Source organism: Epinephelus moara, chromosome 8 (genome assembly GCF_006386435.1).
Source record: "Epinephelus moara isolate mb chromosome 8, YSFRI_EMoa_1.0, whole genome shotgun sequence".
Taxonomy (NCBI): domain Eukaryota; kingdom Metazoa; phylum Chordata; class Actinopteri; order Perciformes; family Serranidae; genus Epinephelus; species Epinephelus moara.
The window spans coordinates 25,581,290-25,597,167 of NC_065513.1; positions in this window are offsets into that span (position 1 = coordinate 25,581,290).

The window sequence follows — 15,878 nt, forward strand, 5'->3', positions numbered from 1 at the left end:
ACTAAGACACAAAAATCAGGGAGATGATTCTTACTGAGAAACATATAATGTCTCTTTGTAAAACCTCATCAGATGAGTGCATGCAGGTGTGTATGTGTGTGTATGTATGTGTGTGTGTGTGTGTGTGTGTGTGTGTGTGTGTGTGTGTGGTTGTGGTTCGGAACATTTTTTCCTAAACCACTGACCCATAAGCTATGAGAGGTTGTGGGCTAATGGGCCCACCCACAATCGGGAAATATATACACACACCAGCACACGCACTCACACACAAACACACACACACACACACACAGACTAACCACAACACACATACCCTCGCCATCGTGCCAAACTATATATACGGGGACACACACACTGAAAAAACACCCTGATCGTGTGACACACATCATAACAAACATTGCTCTCATAAACCAAACACCCTGTGTGTGTGTGTGTGTGTGTGTGTGTGTGTGTGTGTGTGTGTGTGTGTGCGTGTGTGTGTGTGTTGTATGAGTCTTGCTTTATTGAAGTTTTATGATGAAACATGAAGACTGACCCTAATTCAAACCATATGACAGCACCAGTGTTTGATCTCGGCAAGCTCTCTGAGTCACAGAGGGGCTCACGGTGTGTGTGGTCACACGTTCCCTTTACACATGTGATGGGTTAATGGTCACACACACACACACACACACACACACACACACACACACACACACACACACACACACACACAGAGGAAGACAGAGCAATGCAAGTGAAGAAGTATCCTTGGGCAAAGTACTGCTGATTGACTCAAAGGATCACTGTTATTTTTGCATATTTCAGCCTTTTTATGAAAATAAGGACTTCATTATCATGGATTGACAGTGCACTTACTAAAACTACATACTGATCTGTTTGATGTATTCAAGTATCATTGAGAACTGGCTGTAAAAATGTGTTTATGAGCCACAATGCTGCAAAAACAAAACCAATACGGTGTGTGATGTAATAACACACAGAAGATATATTTTTAAATGTGAACTGATCATTTGATGACACTATACAGTATGAAAACGACCATCTGGTGCAGGGCGGGGGGCATAGAGCCCCTGCAGGTGGGTGAAGATGACCAAGGGGAAAATATGGTATGAGACAAATTTGAATAAATATGATTTATGTAGAAATAAGGACAACAAGAGTTAGCAGATTCTATAATGTGGACCTTTATTTTAATAAAATTAAACATAGATCCTTTTTTTATTTGCTGCTTCCCCAATTATTGTTGATGACTGATAAAAGATTTTGGGCTTGGGGGGTGAGCATGAACTTTTTCGGCTTCTGAAGGGGGGCATGACAGGCAAAGTTTGAGAGTCACTGGCATAAACCAACAAACACCTGTGCAAGTCTCATCATAAAAACCTATAGACTCTTTTAAGGTGTCTTCTGGGTTGCTAGGAAACAAGATTGTTTTTTCCCCTTAAACTTCTGCTTTAGCTACTGCTACATGAAAACAGCATATTAAATGCTGGACCTTAGGGTGCTTTCACACCTGCCCTGTTTGATTTGGTTCAATTGAACTCAAGATCGTTTGCCCCCAACGCGCGGTTCGCTTCAGCAGGTGTGAATACAGCAATCGCACTCTGGTGTGGACCAAAACAACCAGACCAAGACCTTCTTGAAGAGGTGGTCTCGGTCCAGTTACAGATGAACTCTGGTGCAGTTTGTCCGTGGTGAGAAGGTACAAACTTGATGTCAGAAATAAAAGTCTACTGCTTCCGAAAAGAAACGCACCAGCGAAAAGCGTGGATCACAGCAGTCAAATGAAAGAACTGTCGGGAAATTCCAGGGTCTGTAGCGCCCACTTCATCACTGGTAAGTAAGCTTGTTCAAGTTAACGATGGCTAGCCAATAGCCTACAGAAGGAAAGAGGAGCTTTTGTATTTGTGTGAAATGTTTGTCTGTCTCATCATTTTCATTCTTAAAAAACTGCGTAACTTACAGGTAATGAAATTAGCACTTCAAACCCGATGGTGTCCACTTCTTTCGTCTGCAATCAACACTTTGCACTGGATCATTCCTTTAAGGAAGTGGTAGACTTTTATTTGTGACATCAAATTTGTACCTTGTTGATGGGAACAACCTACTATTGAGCAGCAAGGTCATAAAACTAATTTCACCATTTCCCACAGTGTGTATTTTAGTTCAGGAGGAATAAAGTTCTGCCTTTCATATGCTGTTTTTGTGCAGCAGTGGCTAAACCAGAAGTCTAAGTGGAGCAACAGTGCTGTTTCCTTGCAGCTGAAAGACGCCTTGAAACTGTCTATTGAAACCACTGGCCATGTATAGTAAAGATAGATAAAGCAACCTAAGTTCAATCCACAGTACAAAAGTTAAGCCAAATGGCTGCACTGGTGATGTTATTTGGAATCATAGTCTGCCATAGTTGCGATTTTAGCAACTTCCCACTCATACACCGGTCCAGCCAAACGCGAGCAGTGCCATAAATTGCGAGCACACCAATTGGTACACACAGCTGTCAATCAAGCCTGGTCTCACTCCCAAGCCATAGAAATCCAACACTTGGGGGGTGACTTATGTTGTTATGTTGGCCTGGCCATCATTATAGTTAATGGCACTCAGTGGCGTCAGAGGGAAATGCAGCTGGACAAGAACGAAAGTTAAGGCAGCAAAAGTCCATGAAGGACGGGTGGTAATGGTGATGGACAGGTCCAACAAACGCTGCTTTTTACCCGGGATAGCGGCGTTCACATCCCGTAAGATTATAAAGCTAAACCCTGTTCGTCTTTCCTAAACCCAACCAAGTGCATTAGTTGTTGGAGGAAAAAAAAAAGGTCAATTCATATTGTTGTACTGACGTAGTGCATTTATTTTGAAAGAGACTGTATGTAAATGGTAAATTGCTTGTGAAAAAAGGGTATTTTGAAAGAAAAGAAGACAATGCATGTAACAGGCAGAACTTGACACAACCTCCTAGAACGTCATCAAGTCCATGACCAAATGTCAATATGTGATGACGCTGGAGTGAGAATGTGTTGAATCATGACATCAAACCCCCTTTTTATAGCATCAAGTAAGTAAATAAAACCAAACTTAAAGGAAAAACAAACACTTAAAAACATCAGTGTAAGAAGAACTTCCTAAAATGACAAAACCATCTTGGGAAAAAATTTGAAGTGTACTTTGATCTTGTAGATTGGCTTATATCCTTCCACTATCATCAGGGGTTTATGACCTGTACTGCAGCCAGCCACCAGAGGGTAATTGAGATATTTTAGCTTCACTTTAATGGGGCTGTATTGTCATCCATTTTAATTATACATTAAAGGGAAATTTCGGTTTATTTCAACCCGTCTCCTATCATCCTAAATTTGTTTCAAGTGACTAGTGACATAGAAATAATAGTTAGCGTGTTAGCCGTTAGCCTAGATACAGCCGTAGTGTCAGACCTGTTAAAACGTAAGTGAACGGGCAACCTTCAAGTGCAAAGTTAGTCCACTAAACAAGCTTTTTTTCCACAAAGACCGCCTCATATCGTTAGGATAAATGTCAGAGAACATATAGAAAACGACATGTAAACGTGTTGTCTTACCTTACCGGTGTGCTGCCATGTTTGTTTACCATTTAGCTCTGCTTTCCAAAGCGCGGCCGAAATATCGCGAGAACAAGCAGCAATCTCATAGCGTGCCTGAAATCTCACGAGAACAAGCAGCAACAGCTGGAAGGCAGAACCGGACAGTAGCCTGAAAAGTTCATTCATTTATTTTATGAAAGATTTATAGAATAATGGCTGACTTTTTGCCAGACTTCGACTTTGTGGAGGAGGAATTTGATTTTGCAGAGTTTGATGGCCGCCCTTATTTATTTGAGCCAGAATACACTGACGAAGAGCTTCGTGAAATTGAAGAACGGAGGAGGAGAGAGAGAGAGGCGCAACAGGTAGAGGACGAGAGAGGAGGAATGGCTGCTGCAAGGCTGCGTAGCTCTGGAGATTGGTGGTGTACCTGTGAATGCTGTGCCCCAGTGCCCACAGAAGAGGAATGCCTCTGTTGCAAGGAATGGGACCGGTTGCAGCCTTATTTTCAAGGTCTGGATGTGACCGAGGACGAGACACCTCCACCTGGAGTAGTATCCAGCTGGGCTTTATCTAGAGCTCGCGAGATTTCAGGCACGGTATGAGATCGCTGCTTGTTCTCGCGATATTTCGGCCGCGCTTTGGAAAGCAGAGCTAAATGGTAAACAAACATGGCAGCACACCGGTAAGGTAAGACAACACGTTTACATGTCGTTTTCTATATGTTCTCTGACATTTATCCTAACGATATGAGGCGGTCTTTGTGGAAAAAAAGCTTGTTTAGTGGACTAACTTTGCACTTGAAAGGATGCCCGTTCACTTACGTTTTAACAGGTCTGACGCTACTAATGCGCCCCGGCTGTATCTAGGCTAATGGCTAACATGCTAACTATTATTTTTATGTCACTAGTCACTTGAAACAAATTTAGGACGATAGGAGACAGATTGAAATAAACCGAAATTTCCCTTTAATTGATTCACACCAACAACACTGACGAGAGGAACATCAATTAAAATAGTAAAAGATGCAAAGCCTTTCTTTCCATAAGTTATTGTCAGTTGATAATGTCGCCATTTGTTTAATTGTGATATTTTTCACAAGAAAACAAATGTTTCCAAAATGGCTCTTTGCATTAAGGACTGTAATCCTTCAAGTAATCCTGTGTACTTCATTAAGCAACACAAGATTACATTCATGTCATCACATGTGGTTGTATAAGTATACAAGCGAGTCTGAATGGGTATGTTTTGCCCCTCATGGCCATGATGATGCAGTGAACAACACACTCAGAGCACAGACATGTGACCGTCTTTGTGTGTCCTAAAGCAAACACGTGTATTTGAAGATGGCTGCTTGTGTGTGTTCAGCCGTGGGAAATGTGTACCATGTGCTCAACCTTATCTTTTCTTCTGTTTGTTTTGAATGTTAAGAAAACAAAGTAAACCCACTGCTAATGCTGAGACATCCTCAGGCTCATATATCTATCACATCCTCGTTAAGAATAGTTCAGCATTTTGGGAAATTATTATTTGATTTTGAGATAAGAGGATCAATAACAGCTCTAGCTTGTTTCTTTCCAGAGTGAGTAAAGCAAAAATATATATTACATTTGTTCCTGCATACACAGAAATGTAAAAACATCAACTTTAAATTTCAGCTGTATGCAGTGACCATCCTGCAGCATCCTGAAGTCATCGTCATGAGGTTGCCAGGTTTGGTACCATCGAGCCAGTGCAGAGACCACATTCGCCCTCATTCGACCTTCTCCCTCATTTTTTTCCCTCTCCTTTCCAATCTACCTGACATCTCGCAGCTTTTCCTGTCCCTTCCCTCTCTCGCTCTCCCTCCTGAGATATCTCTTACACTCCTTCCCTCTCTACTCCTTCTCATGTTTTCTGTCTGTTTCTCACCAGTGGTTCTCTTGTGCTGATAGTCTTTTCTCAGGGGAAATCTCACAGAAGAGCAGCACAAAGCTGCAAACCCCCCATGACTCTGTCTCTGTTTCCTATCACGTCCTCACAGGATTCACAGAGAGCGCACACACACACAGTACAGAGCCGCACAAACATACACACAGACACAGGCTCTGTGAGTGTGTGTGTGTGTGCGTAATAGAGTGCAACAGAGAGATCACATCTATCTGTTTGTATTTATTCCATGTTGACTCTGAGCAACGCTGTAATGATGCTTGTCATGTTTCACTGGGGAAAATGAGCTTACACACACACACACACACACACACATTCAGGCTTACACAGAGTTAAACCATATATAAGAGATATGGAAACGTATACTCACAGATACACAAACCAACACAATTGTTCGAGCCAACAAACAAACACACAGAAGTATCTTTGTTCAGGCACAAATCTCTCGGAGACTGTTACAGTCCTGACTAAAATCCAGCCGGCTTCAAACCACATGCAGTTAATCCCTCTCAGAGCCGATGAGGTGAGATTCAGTACCACTCTCAGTGAGGATGCTCTCTCTGGGAGAGCAGGGACTAAAGTATCAGGGGGGCGGTTGCAGCATATACCCTTTCCCTTATAATACAAATGTCAGGAACTTGCGGGGAAGTCCACAGGAAGTGCAGCCCACTATTTAGTCTGCAGCGAAAAATCAGCCCAATCCAATCAGTTTGGCCAGACTTCACTTCACTTATTAAGTGAAAAATAGAAAACAGAGGTGTTTTCAGGGTGGCTGTGGCCGATGGCTGTTCCATGGGTGTGTGAGTGTATTAAAACTGAGTAGCAGGTGGCACCTTGTATGGTAGCCTCGGCCACCAGTGTATGAATGAGTGTGTGAATGGGTGAACGTGACTCGTAGTGTAAAAAGCGCTTTGAGTGGTCACTAGATGACTAGAAAGGTGCTATACAAATGCAGGTCCATTTACCATTTTTCATTTTAAGGTAATGTTTATTTGTTGAAGACTGTAAATGTATATGATCTATTTGACCAATCCGTAAGCTACTGCAGGATTTATACTTTCGCGTCAAATCGATGTCGTAGCTACATAGGCATACGCTCTGTGTACGCTATAGCCTGACATACACCTCCCTCGCAGCGAAACCATAGCTGAAACCATTTCCCTCAGTGGAAACAAAGCTTTTATTTACTTTAATTTCACAGATAAGAAACAATAAATTGTGATGACAATAAAGCCTCTACAAAATAGCATTTTATGTTTTGTGTATGATTTATCCAGGCTTCATATGGGTACAGGAAATCTTCGCTCGTCACTGGATAATTTATAGTATGTCAAATGGTTAAAACAGTTGTTTTGTCAGTGAACCTTGTGAGTTGTAATAGAACCTAACTTTATAATGTTCCCTTTGTTAAATGTTGCTGTTGTCCGCAGCTTCATATGAGTAGAGGAAAAGTCTGCTAGCTGCTAGGCTAATTTATACAATGTAAAATGCCATAGGCTTCTGCTAATAACATTAGCATGTTGTATTTGTGGGGAAAATGTATCCAGCAAAAGACTAATGCTTTGTCTGTGAATGCTGTGAGTTGTAGTGAAGCTGATTTGTGTACGTGTGTTTGAAATTGTCTCTGTTAAGCCATGTTTAATGTGTGTTTAATGTGTGTTTAAGGTGTGTTTAGTATCAACTAAACTTTACAGCACTTCACACTTCTGCTACCGATTAGTGTTTTGGAGGTGTAACTGCAGAGTGACACAGACACACCACCTTACAAGTATAAATGCTCACAATGGCGTAGGCCACATGTGTAGGCTATGGCGTAGGCTCTGCATAGAGCCGACGCACAAGTATAAATCCCGCTTAAGTATCAGTGGAGGTGTCACTAATCATGCTAGCCTCTCCTTGGTGCTAGCCACGGCACATTCGTACTCTGAACTCCTCACATATCACCGTTTGGTTGTGGACTTTCCACGTCTACATATGACGTGCATGGTAGCCTGGGTGCATCTGTTGTTGATGTTGGGGGACACTGTGTCAACTTCAGCCAACAACTACTTAGACCACAAACCAGAACGCCTGTGATGTCGCCTACAAATTCTGCATATATACGCAGATATCTATTTATAAAGATAACTGTATAATTAATGCTGATATCATGGCAGGCAATGCAGCAGCAGTGCCATCAGTTTCTCTTTGTTGTTCTTGATGTTTGTTCAGAGTCTGCTGCCCCTGACCTCTATTCATATCCATATATAATGTCCCTTCTGGTTAGGGCCTTCATTGCATCTTGCATTGAATTAATTTCTGAGGATGTGCACAACCAACGCTCAGAGTGAACAAAGGACACACAGTCTAGCCAAGCCGGTATCAAAGGCTTATGTGTTGCTTTCAGTCCATTTACCTCTCTGTCCCCGACCACAGAGAGTCTTTGTAATACTAGGAAACAACATAAAAATCTCCAAATAACAACAACAAATATCTGTGCTTTTATTGAGACATTAAGATGACCTTTAGCAGCATGTTGCTTTGTTTGCAGCATTTGTTTTATTTCACTGCAACACCGTGAACTTTTATTATTCCCAATTGCACTATCCAAGTGCCTCTTAGCGTAAGAGGGTCTCACCTGCAATTTAGCCACCTTCCCAACTCCTGTTTTTTTAAATGACAAATTGGTTTTTCTATTCTAGTATTCACAAGTACAATTGATGCAGACTCCCTGTAGCTATGGTCAGTTACCTTATCTACTGGTTTTAATGTTTGGGGCACAAAATCTTTAACACGCAAGCATCTGAAAATGACTCTGAATGGATGGAAGCATCTCATTTGTAGCTAGGTCTATTTGCAAGTGGCCCAAGTGTGTGCTTGTGTGTACATGTTTGAGCATGAGTGTGTGTGGTTTGCGTGCGGGTGTGCCTAGCCCTTGGCTGATGAGGGGAGGCATGTGGTGGCCATTTAGAAGGATTAGAACTGTCAGAGACATCAAGCACGACTAATTATTCTGTTAGCACACTACACTGCAGGGATGTGTGTGTGTGTGTGTGTGTGTGTGTGTGTGTGTGTGTGTGTGTGTGTGTGTGTGTGTGTGTGTGTGTGGCTGCAGGCAGGAAAAAGATGGAGGGAGACTAAAGCTGGAAAAAGATGAAGAGAGAGATGGAAGACAGATGGAAATGAATTGAGCCAGACAAAAGAGAGCACGAGAGGGAGAAAGAGAGGAGAACTGAGAGCTACTGTTAATACCCAGAGAGAATACACTGTCTGTATGAAAGATGGATTGATAGGAACAGAGAGAAGGGCAGATTTGGAGGTGTATTAGTGGAAAAAACCCTGTGGGGAAATGTGTGGAAGGTATAGCGCCAGGATTGGAAAGACAATGAAGGAGAAGAAATGAGAATAGGATGATGTATTGAAGGGAGGAGTAGGAGAAAGATGTCAAAACAAAAAAAGGAGGGATGAGAGAGAGACAGAGGGAAGACGGGTGACCTACCTCATGCCTTCATGGATGACTGCATTTGTATCCAAACATCCCAACATGCACTGCTCTGCCACTCGGGGCGAAATCAGCCTGCAGCACCCAATCAGCCGTGGCCTTTTACCACTTTGCCGTGGGGCAGAGTGTGCGCAAGCTGAGTAAGTGAGTGTATTTGTGTTTGTGCGTGTTTGCATGTGTGTGAGTTCAAGCGTGAGTGTGTGCACACACATCTGTTTGTGTGTGTGTGTTTATGGATACAGACCTCCTCACTACACTGCCTCTCTGATTTATCTTCAAACAGACAGCTCAGCCATCTCCTCTCCCACACCTTCGCCTCTCTCCTCCTTTTCCCATCCCTCCCTCCCTTCACTCTCTGTCTCTCTGATGCTCACCACCAATCCATCCATCCTCCAAATACCTCCCCTCTCTCAATCTGACTCTCCTCCATTCCCCCAAATCCATCTCTCCTTCCACCCATTTTACTCCTCCATCCATCTCTCCACGTTTCCATATATCCATCCCTCCATCTGCATTTACTTCCCTGCGGGGTAGACAATTTCCTGAATCCCACTGAAGTGGAAAGATTTCAGATTTAATACATCCCCCACTCATGTGATGCGCTCAGGCTTCAGAGGATGGGGTGAGAGGTTCAAAGGAGGAGAGGGAAGGAGAAGGAGCAGAAGGTGCGAGGAACGCTTTTTGGATGAGCAGATGGATGAAAATGTTACCTGAGGTAGCTTTACATTAATCAAACATGTTGGTTAGTCTTAATCCTTAAAAGCCTTTTCTCTGGTAACAAGACTACGAGTCTGCAGCCATGCTAGCAGCTCCGTGAAGCTGTACTTATGCTGTGTTCACACCTCAAGCGACAACCCAACAGCGTGGCCAGCCATTATCACCAAGTCACCTCTCTGAAACGTTGCTTAACCGCTCGTTAATGTAGTTACATTATCGCAGGTTTGTGCATCTGCTACTTGACACAAAGCAACTCGACAGAACATCATCTACAGTTTGTATGTGATCAAAAAAGATATGCTTTTAATCAACATCTGAACATCATTTTAAATCACATTTTGCAGCCCTATTGTATCCCAGTGTGCACTGTAATACGCATAAAGCTAGCATAGTGACAGGTAACTTAGCTAAATAAAACAGAAGACCTTCCACAGCTAGAAACAAAAACATTTGATTGGTCGACGTTTCACCGCAACACATTCTCACTCCAACCTCGTCACATATTGACGTGCTTTGTCATGGACTTTCCACGTCCACATTCAACGTGCAAGGTACCCTGGGTGCGTTGGTTATTGACGTTCTGGGACACCGTGTCAAGTTCAGTTACATGCATTGTCTTCTTTCAAAATACACTTCAGTTTTCACAGGAAATTTAACATTTGCATACAGTCTCTTTCAAAATAATCACACTATATCGGTACAACATCGCAAATTGACTTTTTTTTCCTTTAATAACAAACACACGTGGTCAGGTTTAGGAAAAAAGAACAGGGTTTGGCTTCAGAATCTTACAGGACGTGAACACCGTTCTCTCGGGTGAAAGTCGATGTTTGTTGGACCCATCAACCACCTCTCCTGCCTGCCCCACTTGGACTTTCGCCGCCTTAACTTTCGTCCTTGTCCCACGGTGTTTCACCCTGACACTGCCGGGCGCCATTAAACTAGAACGGCCACCAGCTGCATATCATGCCGACGTTAAAGGACAAATTTTTTCATTGGTTTCTGATGCCACAAGTCACTGCCCAAGTGACAGATTTCGACGACTTCGACGTTATTGGAGCGCTGAAAAAAGTTGAGGCTCAAGTTTTATTTGTAAGGCATCACATCCACCCTCAGCGACGCATGAATTATGGCAAAGTATAGGCTGTGAGTTTTTAGCTTCATGTCACCAGCTTCTATTTAAACAACACATTGGATGTGGTTGGGTTTAGGAAAAAAGAACAGAGTTTTGCTTTACAATGTTACAGGAAGCGAATACTGGCCTCCCAGATGAAAGTCGGTGGTTGTTGGACATATCCCACCCAACTTTGACTTTTGCTGCCCTAACTTTTGCTCTTGTCATGCCGCACTTCCCCCTGATGCTGCCGGGCGCTGTTAAACAATAATAGAGACCAGCAACATATGATACCGATGTGAAAAGACAAAAGCAAAAGACACAGCAGTGCTTTGAGCTAAATGCTAAAACATCTTAGTTGAGTGTGTTGCTATGCTAACATTTGCTAATTAGCACTAAATTCAAACTACAGCTGAAGATGACGGGAACATCATTTGTTCTGCAGGTATTTGGCCATAAAGCAAAGTGTTTGAGAATTTTAAATTTGGCCTGATGATGGTGCGAGATTGTAGTGATTAGAATTAATCCTCTGGGGATCATGAATGTCTTTTCCAAATTTTGTGGCAATGCATTTGTGACACCTTTTACAGGGTTTTTATTTTACAGCAAGTCAGTTTGAAACATTAATAAGTCTGCCAGACACGTGTGAAGATTCACAATGCTAATGTGAGCCTAATCTAATCTAATAAACACAATATGTAGGCAGAATCTGAAGGGAACAAGACAGGATTTGGGTATCAGAGGCTATTGCGGCTTCCAGATAAGTTAAAAAATAGCCGCCCACAGACACCATAACAGTAGATATGATGAACTCACTGTCTTTAGTTTAATTTTACTCACTGTTTGATGATCCGGGTTCTCGGTTGGTTTAGAGTTGACTGATTTGCAGGATGTGTGGAGAGTTGCAAGATGACACTACCTGACTGTCTTGACTGTCACGTTCAAAAATGAAAACAAAATCTCCAAACAAACACTCCCCAAATAAACAGGCCTTTCCAAAAAAAACCTGTGTAACCTCATGGCGTCCATGCTCCACACTCACTCCAGCACACCTGCCTGTAATTAAAGGTTCCCGAGATGCCAGGTTATGTGGCACATTACAGTGACTTAAAAAAAATAAAAGGAAACTAGGACTTGCTGGAAATGGCTCTACCAGAGGTGTTCTGGTTTCCGTTTTTAGCTTTTTATTCGCTTTTTTTTACTTAAATTTATCTGCATTCATATGCACACGTCTGTGCATAGAGATCACCATGAATGTGGTCTGGACCTGTCTCAAGTTTCTGATACAACTGTAAACAGTGAGCAGCACATGGAAGAGGAAGTCTTGGCCCTGCGTATCAGCTTTCCTCACCGGAAACCCTGAAATATTGGCCGTTGCCCCCAGAGACTTCATTGTCGTCAGGACGATAGCCGATGGGTTCCAAGATTGACGTTAGTTTAATTAGCTAACTAGATACAGCTGCCAGCAAGAATGAAATTAGAAGCCGGCTTTTGTCTACCTCTGCCTGAAATCAAAGACCCATTGTTTATGGAAGAATTTCAAGTGTCAAATCTCACCGTTATCAGTGTATCCTGTGTATCTGCTGTGTGAGAATGAAAACTTTCATAGGTGTTGCTACAGTAACTAAGGGGTAAAAAATACATCAAATCTCATTTCATTTTGAGATGAGGAGGATGGAAGAGAACAGATGAAAAGCAAAGCAAACAGGAGGTAACAGATGGAGTAAAAACAGAGGTGTGGGAAGAGTTGAGAATTCAGAGGAAATAGAAAAACGTGGAGGAGAAGGAGAAGGAGCAGCGAGGAGGTTGAGAGCGAATGACCCGGTGTGTTTAGTTGGAAAGCTGCTGTCACTTTATCCTGTGTTTTTTTCCCTCAGCAGAGTCTGACAGAGTAGACAGGCAGATCACATCCCTTAAGCTCCTCTCCTGCTTGTCCATTTGTATTTACGTTTGTGACTCTGTTGATGGATGTACAGTGTAAGGCCCACACACTCATTAATACACACATACACAGAGCAGTCATGTGCCTTGCCTCTGAGGAATGGTTGTCAAGGTGATATATAATGGTCTGATCAACCACAGCATTATCACTGTGGAGACCCTGAAGAAAATCAGCTTCACCCATCCACAGCGTCTCTGAAAATCTTTGTCCTTTGTGTGTTTCTAAATACATACCGTTGTAATCAAGTCCTGATCCATTAGCTGCCAGCTGCTCCACAATCATTAAACCGCACTACAAACACAAACTGCTTTGAAAGTGTTGGTATTACCTGGCAACGGCGGATATTTACTTGGTAATATTCTGTCAGCCATGTGAGAAATGAGACTAACTTCACATTTAAAGTGTAATTCCCTGTTCTTTCATGTGATATTCAGATGGTGCTAATGAAAGCTTTGCTCACTGCCAGACAAACATCTGCAAGATCACATCCACTGCATCTAATGCAGAATGAATGGCAGCCATGAGGACAACAGACGCATTTCGCTTCATGATGAGTTCAAGCCAAAATAAAATTTTGCAGTAGCCTCCTATGACTCTCATTCGTCAGGCACGCTGGGAGCTAAAGTGGGTGAAATTCAATTTTTAGAGCTATTACCAGAAAATAGAGGCTTTCATTCCAGTTTTACATGGATTTAAAACGACCTCAAACATTAACTGAATATGATATGAAAGTACAAGATTATCTGGGAGAATAACACTGCAAAACACCAGTCAACATTAACATGTCGTAAGTGTTAGGTGATGGCCAGTGGTGGAGGAAGTTTTCAGATCCTTTATTGGAGTTTTATTACTAGACTACACTGTAAAAATACTAGGCGGCATGGTGGCATAGCATTGTTGCCTCATAGCAAGAGGGCTCCTGGTTTGAACCCATGGGTGGGGGAGCCCTTCTGTATGGAGTTTGCATGTTCTCCCCGTGTCAGCGTGGGTTTTCTCTGGGTACTCCAGCTTCCTCCCACAGTCCAAAGACATGCAGGTTAATTAGTGACTCTAAATTGCCCGTAGGTGTGAATGTGAGTGTGAATGGTTGTCTGTCTCTATGTGTCAGCCCTGTGATAGTCTGGTGACCTGTCCAGAGTGTACCCCGCTTCTCACCCAATGTCAGCTGGGACAGGCTCCAGCCCCCCTGTCATTAGAAACTGACTGAAAACTAATGTAAGAAATAGGTAGTTGAAAAGGTAACTTTAATTTAAAAATGAATTAAAATATACCACCTTTAAAGATATTGATAATTTTTTTTTAAAAAGTTCTTTATGTAAGTTTAATAAATATTATATCAGACACAAAACCAAATAAAGGTGCAAAATGACAATTACCATGTGCGCCTTTTGGACCATGGAGAATATTATTACTTTGGAGCCGTTTGTGCTTCCTTTGCAACCATGTTGGCTCTCTGCTCTGTAGCCATGTTGGCGCTCTCTGCCGCTGTACTGCCTTAGCCCATAAAGCAAGTTGACAATTAAGTCCCAATGTCTTTAAACGAGTACCTTATAATTAACAGCGTCTTAGCTTATTACTGTTGCTAAAATTGGTCAAATTTGTTGCCATATCAAACTACAGACATAATTAATCATAATTAAACAAGTTTCAACCATAACATGTGATCAGGTTTTGGACTTTGTCCACTTTTGTGTCAGGATCAGCTGCAGACTGACTTGGCAGAGATGGCTGCCATCTTGTTTTTACATGAATTAGTGTATTGGGCTCTTACTGCCACTAGATGGCACAAAAAAGTGTCCATGAACGAGGACACCAGGTCTAAGTTAAGTAGAATAAAGTATAAAGTCAAGTAAACCCAAAATATAATGACCCCATATGGGAACACAGGGTCTCAGGAGGATATTGTTTGTGCGAAAAAAAAAAAATTGGTAAAGTAACTACTAACGAAAGTTATCAAATAAATGTAGCTGAGTAAAAGCACAATATTTAACTCTGAATTGTAGTGGAACAGAGGGATAAGTTCACATAACACTGAAATACTCAAGTAATGTACAATCACCTGAAAAATGTACTTAAGTGCTTGAGTAAATCTACTTAGTTACTCTTCACCACTGAAGAGACTTGTATGTTTATTTTTTTAACTGATATGTTTTGACAGCCACAGTATGGATACAGTCCTGTAGTTTGTGTTTGTCTTCCTTTGCCTCTCACTCGTTCAGTGCACGGAGTATTTTGTCAATAGTCAGTTCACTTCTGTAACAACTTAAAATCTGAATTTGACCAAGAAAGAATACTGATTTCAATATTTATTTTTTTACCAAGTTCAGCATAAAACTCATCACACAATGATCACAACCTCTGACTTTTGATCTCCACCACATGCTCGGAGGACACCAGTGCAGAGTTTATAGGCTGGTGTTTACCGCACTCTGCTGGTCAGTATGGGGACACTGCAAGTGGTTGGCAGGCACCTGGGTCAATAAACCACAGTGACTGTCCCATAATGCCCTTTATCCATATGTGTATGCAAAAACAATTGTGTCAAAGATAAATTGTTATTTCTCTTGTGTATTTTGAGCCCCTCTCCCTATGTGATTCGTCAATATTGTTAATTCTGCCTCTCTTTCTGCAGCTCTCTTTGTCACATGCCTACAGTGAGCAAGAGAAATGAGAATACAGGACATGTCAAAATGACAAGACACAGAGAACTGTCAGCAAATGACTGCCTTCTCAGCTTCCTCATTGTGGTTATTTGTTTGAAAGACAGAAACAGAGAGGGAAGAGCTAAACGAGGGAGCGATAAGAAAGGGAAACAAAGGGAAAGAGAGATGATAGACAATTAAAGTCAAATTATGGGAGCATGCCAAGTACATTAGCTACCAAAGCTGATAATTAATCATCATTGCGCTGCTTGTCAGAGGGTAATACTCACATCTGTAATTGGGACAAATTGGTAACCAGTGGGGCATTTAAAGTGTGTGTGTTAGAGAGCGGCGAGGAGAGAGAGTATGATTTTATATTCTCATTAATGTAGAGAGGGTATAATGAAAGTGGCAAATCGAGGATAAACAACGTCTACTTTTCATTCCAACTAAACATCGCAGCAGCTGATTTCACTTCACTAATTAGCACCTTGTTA